This window comes from Triticum aestivum, chromosome 6A, assembly GCF_018294505.1.
Source record: "Triticum aestivum cultivar Chinese Spring chromosome 6A, IWGSC CS RefSeq v2.1, whole genome shotgun sequence".
NCBI classification, from domain to species: Eukaryota; Viridiplantae; Streptophyta; class Magnoliopsida; order Poales; family Poaceae; genus Triticum; species Triticum aestivum.
The window spans coordinates 383,075,605-383,084,402 of record NC_057809.1 but is presented as its reverse complement, the minus strand read 5'-3'; positions in this window follow the sequence as shown (position 1 = coordinate 383,084,402).

The following is an 8,798-nucleotide window of genomic DNA, read 5'->3' as shown; positions in this document are numbered from 1 at the left end:
AATCAGAGGGGTATTAATATGCATATAGGATCTGAACATATGATCTTCCACCAAATAAACCGACTAGCATCAACTACAAGGAGTAATCAACACTACTAGCAACCTACAGGTACCAATCCCAGACTTAGAGACAAGAATTGGATACAAGAGATGAACTAGGGTTTGAGAGGAGATGGTGCTGGTGAAGATGTTGATGGAGATTGGCCCCCTCCCGATGAGAGGAGCGTTGGTGATGACGATGGCGATGATTTCCCCCTCCCGGAGGGAAGTGTCCCCGGCAGAACAGCTCTGTCGGAGCCCTAGATTGGTTCCGCCAAGGTTCCGCCTCGTGGCGGTGGAGTCTTGTCCTGAAAGCTTGCTGATGATTTTTTCGTCAACGGAAGACTCCATATAGCAGAAGATGGGCATCGGAGGGCCACCAGGGGGCCCGCGAGGCAGGGGCGCGGCTAGGGGGGTAGGGCGCGCCCCCATCCTCGTGGCTGGTGAGTGGCCCCCCTCTGGTACTTCTTGCGCTCAATATTTTTTATATATTTTGGAAATAACTTCTGTGAAGTTTCAGGACTTTTGGAGCTGTGCAGAATAGGTCTATAATATTTGCTCCTTTTCCAGCCCAGAATCCCAGCTGCCGGCATTCTCCCTCTTTATGTAAACCTTGTAAAATAAGAGAGAATAGGCATAAGTATTGTGACATAATGTGTAATAACAGCCCATAATGCAATAAATATCAATATAAAAGCATGATGCAAAATGGACGTATCAACTCCCCCAAGCTTAGACCTCGCTTGTCCTCAAGCGAAAGACGAAATTGAAAAATATGTCCACATGTTTAGAGATAGAGGTGTCGACAAAAATAAATTACGGACATGAGGGCATCATGATCTTTCTTAGAACAGCAGCTTATATAATTATTGTCATTGATCTCTTATGCTAGAGTAACAATTCAATCACAATTTCAAGTATGAATCATAAACTTCATTGAAAACTAACAAACTATAATCTCAGTCATTGAAGCAATTGCAATTTATCATAACATAGGAAAGGGTCAATATAAGAGCTTTTCAGCAAGACCACATACTCAACTATCATATAGTCTTTCACAATTGCTAACACTCACGCAATACTTATGGGTATGGAGTTTTAATCGGACACAGAGAAAGATAGGGGCTTATAGTTTTGCCTCCCAATGTTTTACCTCAAGGGTAATGTCGACAATAATAGTTCATGAAAACTCACATCCAATTAGCCATATATACCAGGATCTTTCCAACATATTGTGCTTGCCAAAAGATAAAATGTAAAAAGGAAAGGTGAAGATCACCATGACTCTTATGTAAGGTGGGAGATAAAAGTAAAAGATAGGCCTTTCGCAGATGGAAGCAGAGGTTGTCATGCGCTTTTATGGTTGGATGCACAAAATCTTAATGCGAAAGAACGTCACTTTATATTGCCACTTGTGATATGGACCTTTATTATGCAGTCCGTCGCTTTTATTTCTTCCACATCACAAGATCATATAAAACTTATTTTCTCCCACACTAATAAGTCATACATATTTAGAGAGCAATTTTTATTGCTTGCACCGATGACAACTTACTTGAAGGATCTTACTCAATCCATAGGTAGATATGGTGGGCTCTCATGGCAAAACTGGGTTTAAGGGTATTTGGAAGCACAAGTAGTATCTCTACTTGGTGCAAAGAATTTGGCTAGCATGAGGGGAAAGGCAAGCTCAATCATGTTGGATGATCCATGACAATATAATTTATCTCAGATGTAAGAAAACATAACCCATTACGTTGTCTTCCTTGTCCAACGTCAACTCTTTAGCATGTCATATTTTAATGAGTGCTCACAATCATAAAAGATGTCCAAGATAGTGTATTTATATGTGAAGACCTCTCTTTCTTTATTACTTACTATTAATTGCAACGATGACCAAAACTATGTTTGTCAACTCTCAACAACTTTTATTCATCATACTCTTTATATGTGAGCTCATTACTCTCCATAAGATCCATATGATCTCTTTTATTTCTTTTTATTCTTTATATTTTCTTTTATTCACTCAAGATCATGGCAAAATCATCAAGCCCTTGACTCAACACTAATCTTTGTTATATAGCTCACGGACTCGATTACATAGAGGAATCATAAAGCAAAACTCAAAACTAGATCATACCAAAAACTTTATTCTACTAGATCAAGATATTACTAAAAGGATCGAACTGAGAAAAACGATAAAGATAGAGATGTGATGGTGATACGATACCGGGGCACCTCCCCCAAGCTTAGCAGTTGCCAAGGGGAGTGCCCATACCCATATGATTATGTCTCCTTTGTTGGTGAAGAAGATGGTGGTGATGATGAAGTAGGCTTGTCGTCCATCTTCCAAGGCATAGGCTCACCATCATAGAAGGATGAACGAGTCTCCGGGATCCTCAAATCTGCAGCCAAACTCATCCTCTTGAATATATATTCATACTCACAATTTTGGTTTTGCAGGTCATAGATTTGGGCTTGGAGGTGCTCGATCTTCTCGTGAAGCTTGAAGATGGTCTCCCCAATGTTCTTGGCATGTAGCTTATGGTTGTTGGTGAACTCCGCGATCATCATATGGTTGGCGTTGAGTCCGCATTCCACCATCTCCTGGCACTTGAAAACTTGTTGCTCCATTGCCTCGAGCCTTGTCTCCATGCTTCAGGTCCTCCTTGGTCCCTCAACATCGTGGATGTGCAGCACCCCCTCATGGATCTCAATGGTTTGAGGGTGTTGCAGCACTTCCGCGAGGTAGGGGTTGATGACCTTCTCGAAAAACTTGTCCTTGGGGGCACTTGGAGACGTCATGATGATCTAGATCTGTCAGAAAAATAGCTCGAAACAAGAACATAGGACAATTGCGTGATACAGGAGTCAAAACCTTCGGGAGATTATATAATGAATTTTTACTGGCCAAAATACATAATGTGCAAGAAAACAGAGTCCGGAGAGCGCACGAGGTGCCCACGAGGCAGGGGGCGTGCCCAGGGGGGTAGGGCGCGCCCTCCACCCTCGTGGAGTCCTCGTGTACTTCCCCGACTGCTTCTTATTTTTCTATTTTTCTAAATATTCCAAAACAGAGAAAAATTGCCATTAGAACTGTTTTGGAGTCGGTTTACTTACTGTACCACATACCTATTCCTTTTCGGAGTCTGAAACGTTCCGGAAAGTGTCCCTTATGTATTCCTCCGGGGTTACGGTTTCAATAACATTGGTTTCAACATTTATAGGATTACCTGAGATATAATGTTTGATTCTTTGACAGTTCACCACCTTCGGATTTGTGCCTTCGAAGTTGTTGATTTTTATGGCACCGGAACGATAGACCTCCTCGATAACGTAAGGACCTTCCCATTTAGAGAGAAGTTTTCCTGCAAAAAATCTTAAACGGGAGTTGTATAGCAATACATAATCACCTACATTAAACTCATGCTTTTGTATCCTTTTGTCTTGCCATCTTTTAACTTTTTCTTTAAACAATTTGGCATTCTCATAGGCTTGGGTTCTCCATTCATCAAGTGAGCTAATGTCAAATAACTTTTTCTCACCGGCAAGTTTGAAATCATAATTGAGCTCTTTAATAGCCCAATAAGCCTTAAGTTCTAGTTCGATAGGTAAGTGACATGCTTTTCCATAAACCATTTTATACGGAGACATACCCATAGGATTTTTATATGCAGTTCTATAGGCCAATAATGCATCATCAAGTTTCTTGGACCAATTCTTTCTAGATATATTAACAGTCTTTTGCAAAATTAATTTGAGTTCTCTATTAGTCAGTTCTACTTGACCACTAGACTGTGGGTGATAAGGAGATGCAATTCTATGATTAACATCATACTTCGCAAGCATTTTACGGAAAAGCACCATGAATAAAATGTGAACCACCATCAGTCATTAAATATCTAGGGACTCTAAACCTCGGAAAAATAACTTATTTAAGCATCTTAATAGAGGTGTTATGATCAGCACTACTAGTTGGAATAGCTTATACCCACTTAGTAACGTAATCAACAGCAACTAAAATATGTGTATATCCAATAGAGGCAGGAAATGGTCCCATATAATCAAAGCCCCAAACATCAAATGGTTCAATAACAAGTGAATAATTCATAGGCATTTCTTGACGTCTACTGATATTACCAATTCTTTGACATTCATCACAAGATAAGACAAACTTACGGGCATCCCTGAAGAGAGTAGGCCAATAAAAACCGGATTGCAATACCTTATGTGCAGTTCTATCTCCAGCGTGGTGTCCTCCATAAGCTTCGGAGCGACACTTGCGTAGGATCTGTTCCTGTTCATGCTCAGGTACACAACGCCTAATAACACCATCTACTCCTTCTTTATAAAGATGTGGGTCATCCCAAAATTAATGTCTTAAATCATAGAAAAACTTTTTCTTTTGTTGGTATGTGAAACTAGGTCGTATAAATTTAGCAACAATGTAATTAGCATAATCAGAATACCATGGAGCAGTATGAGAAGCATTTATGACATTTAATTGTTCATCAGGAAAGCTATCATCAATAGGTAGTGGGTCATCAAGAACATTTTCTAACCTAGACAGGTTAGCTACAACGGGGTTCTCAGCTCCCTTTCTATCAATGATATGCAAATCAAATTCTTGTAGCAAGAGAACCCATCTAATAAGTCTAGGTTTAGCATCTTTCTTTTCCATAAGATATTTAATAGCAGCATGATCTGTGCGAATAGTTACTTTAGAATCAACAATATAAGGTCTGAACTTATCACAAGCAAATACAACTGCTAAGAATTCTTTTTCAGTAGTAGCATAATTTCTCTGGGCATTGTCTAGATTTTTACTAGCATATTGAATAACATTTAATTTCTTATCAACTCTTTGCCCTAGAACAACACCTACAGCATAATCACTAGCATAACACATAATTTCAAAAGGTAAATTCCAATCAGGTGGCTGAACAATAGGTGCAGAGATCAATGCTTTATTAAGTATTTCAAATGCTTCTACACAATCATCATCAAAGACGAATGGTATAACTTTTCACAATAAATTAGTCAGAGGCCGGGAAATTTTTGAGAAGTCCTTAATGAACCTCCTATAACAGCCGGCATGGCCAAGGAAAGTTCTTATACCTTTGATCTCCTTGGGGCACGACATCTTTTCAGTAGCATCAACTTTAGCTTTATCAACTTCAATGCCCCTTTCAGAAATTTTATGCCCCAAGGCAATACCTTCATTAACCATAAAGTGGCACTTCTCCCAATTCAAGACAAGTTAGTTTCTTCACATCTCTGCAAAACTCGATCAAGGTTGCTTAAGCAATCATCAAAAGAGGATCCATAAATGGAGAAATCGTACATGAAAACCTCACAAATCTTTTCACAAAAGTCAGAGAATATAGCCATCATACATCTTTGAAAGGTTGCAGGTGCATTACATAAACAAAAAGGCATACATCTATAAGTAAAAGTATCGAAAGGGCAAGTAAAAGTGGTCTTTGATTGATCATCAGCTGACACAGGTATTTGAGAGAAACCAGAATAACCGTCTAGAAAGCAAAAATGTGTATGTTTGGATAATCTTTCTAGCATTTGATCAATGAAAGGCAATGGGTAATGATCTTTTTTAGTAGCCTTATTTAATTTGCGGAAATCAATTACCATCCTATAACTTGTAATAATTCTTTGCGGAATCAATTCATCTTTATCATTAGGAACGACAGTAATACCTCCCTTCTTAGGAACACAGTGGACAGGACTTACCCACTGACTATCATCAACGGGATAAATTATACCTGCCTCAAGGAGCTTTAGTATTTCTTTTCTTACCACTTCTTTCATCTTAGGATTCAACCGTTGTTGGTGATCAATAACTGGTTTGGCATCTTTCTCCAAATTTATTTTGTGTTGACATAGAGTTGGACTAATGCCCTTAAGATCATCAAGAGTATATCCAATAGCAACACAGTGCTTATTCAGAGTTTTCAATAATTTTTCTTCCTCCTTCTCTGAAAGGTTAGCACTAATAATAACAGGATATATCTTCTTTTCATCAAGATAAGCATATTTAAGAGTATGCAATGGTTTAAGCTCAAACACGGGATCACCCTTGGGTGGAGGAGGATCCCCTAAGATTTCAACAGGCAAGTTGTGTTTCAGAATAGGTCCCTGTTTAAAGAACACTTCATCTATTTCCCTTATTTAATTCATAAACACATCATTTTCATGGTCTAGCAAATATTGTTCTAAAGGATCACTAGGAGGTACGGCAATAGAAGCAAGACCAATAATTTCATCTTTACTAGGCAATTCCTCTTCACGGTGTTGTCTATGAAATTTAGAGAAGTTGAACTCATGAGACATATCACCTAAACCAATAGTAACAACATCCTTTTTGCAGTCTACCCTAGCATTAACAGTGTTTAAGAAGGGTCTACCAAATATAATGGGACAAAAGCTATCTTGTGGGGAACCAAGAACAAGAAAATCAGCAGGATATTCAGTTTTCCCACACAAGACTTCAACATCTCTAACAATCCCAATTGGTGAAATAGTATCTCTATTGGCAAGTTTAATTGTGACATCAATATCTTCTAACTCAGCAGGTGCAATATCATGCATAATTTCTTTCTATAAGTCAATAGGTATTGCACTAGCACTAGCACCCATATCACACAAGCCATGATAACAATGATCTCCTATTTTAATAGAAATAACAGGCATGCCTACCACATGTCTATGTTTATCTTTAGCACAAGGTTTAGCAATTCTAGCAGTTTCATCACAGAAATAAATAACATGCCCATCAATATTATCAGCCCAGAGATCCTTAACAATAGCAATATTAGTTTCAACTTTAACTTGCTCAAGAGGTGTATAGGTTCTAATATTGCTTTTACGAACCACACTTGAAGCTTTAGCATGATCTTTTATCCTAACAGGAAAAGGTGGTTTCTCAACATAAGAAGTAGGAATAATAGGATCATTATAAGTGATAGTCTTTTCTTCAACCTTAATAGGTGCAGCTACTTTTACTTCTATGGGAGGATGATCTTTAAACCACTTCTCCTTAGGGAGATCAGCATGAGTAGCAAAAGATTCACAGAAAGAAGCTACTATCTCAGAGTCAAGTCCATATTTAGTGCTAAATTTACGGAAAACATCGGTATCCATAAAAGATTTAACACAATCAAACTTAGGTGTCATACCTGACTCCTTACCTTCATCGAGATCCCAATATTCAGAGTTGCATTTAATTCTTTCCCATAAATCCCATTTGAATTCAATAGTCTTCATCATAAAAGAGCCAGCACAAGAAGTATAGAGCATGGTGCGATTGTTTTCAGAAAGCCGAGCATAATTTTTTGGATAATCATTTCTCTTGAGAGCTCATGATTGGGGCATGAATATAACATTGATTTAAGCCTCCCCCAAGCTTGAGCGATGCTTTCTTCTCCGCGAGGCCAAAAATTATATATATAATTGCGATCACGATGAACAAGATGCATAGGATAAAACTTTTGATGAAATTCCGATTTCAATCATTTGTAGTTCCATGATCCCATATCATCACATAGCCTATACCATGTCAATGCATCTCCCTTCAAAGATAAAGGGAAGACCTTCTTATTGATAACATCATCGGGCATACCTGCAAGCTTAAATAATCCACAAAATTCATCCCCATATATTAGGTGCTCATCAGGACGTAATGTTCCATCTCCTGCAAAAGGATTAGCTAGCAGTTTTTCTATCATACCCGAAGGAATTTCAAAGTAGACATTTTTATTTTCAGTAAGTTCAGTAGGTTGAGTAGGTTGAGGAGCAACTCTTTTCTCTACTGGTTGAGGTGAAGATACCCCGAACAAGCCCCTCAAAGGATTACTTTCCATAGTAACAAGTGACAGTAAATTTCAGCACACTATATAAATTTTTCCTTACCAAATTCCACCTACCAAAGGCGCTTCACTCCCCGACAACGGTGTCAGAAAAGAGTCTTGATGACCCACAAGTATAGGGGATCTATTGTAGTCTTTTTGATAAGTAAGAGTGTCGAACCCAACGAGGAGCAGAAGGAAATGATAAGCGGTTTTCAGCAAGGTGTTCTCTGCAAGCACTGAAATTATAGGTAACAGATAGTTTTGTGATAAGATAATTTGTAACGAGCAACAAGTAACAAAAGTAAATAAAGTGCAGCAAGGTGGCCCAATCCTTTTTGTAGCAAAGGACAAGCCTGGACAAACTCTTATATAGAAGAAAGCGCTCCTGAGGACACATGGGAATTATCGTCAAGCTAGTTTTCATCACGTTCATATGATTCGCGTCCGGTACTTTGATAATTTGATATGTGGGTGGACCGGTGCTTGGGTGCTGTCCTTACTTGGACAAGCATCCCACTTATGATTAACTCCTATTGCAAGCATCCGCAACTACAAAAGAAGTATTAAGGTAAACCTAACCATAGCATGAAACATATGGATCCAAATCAGCCCCTTACGAAGCAACGCATAAACTAGGGTTTAAGCTTTTGTCACTCTAGCAACCCATCATCTACTTATTACTTCCTAATGCCTTCCTCTAGGCCCAAATAATGGTGAAGTGTCATGTAGTCGACATTCACATAACACCACTAGAGGAGAGACAAAATACATCTCATCAAAATATCGAACGAATACCAAATTCACATGACTACTAATAGCAAGACTTCTCCCATGTCCTCAGGAATAAACGTAACTACTCATAAAGCATATTCATGTTCATAATCAGAGGGGTAT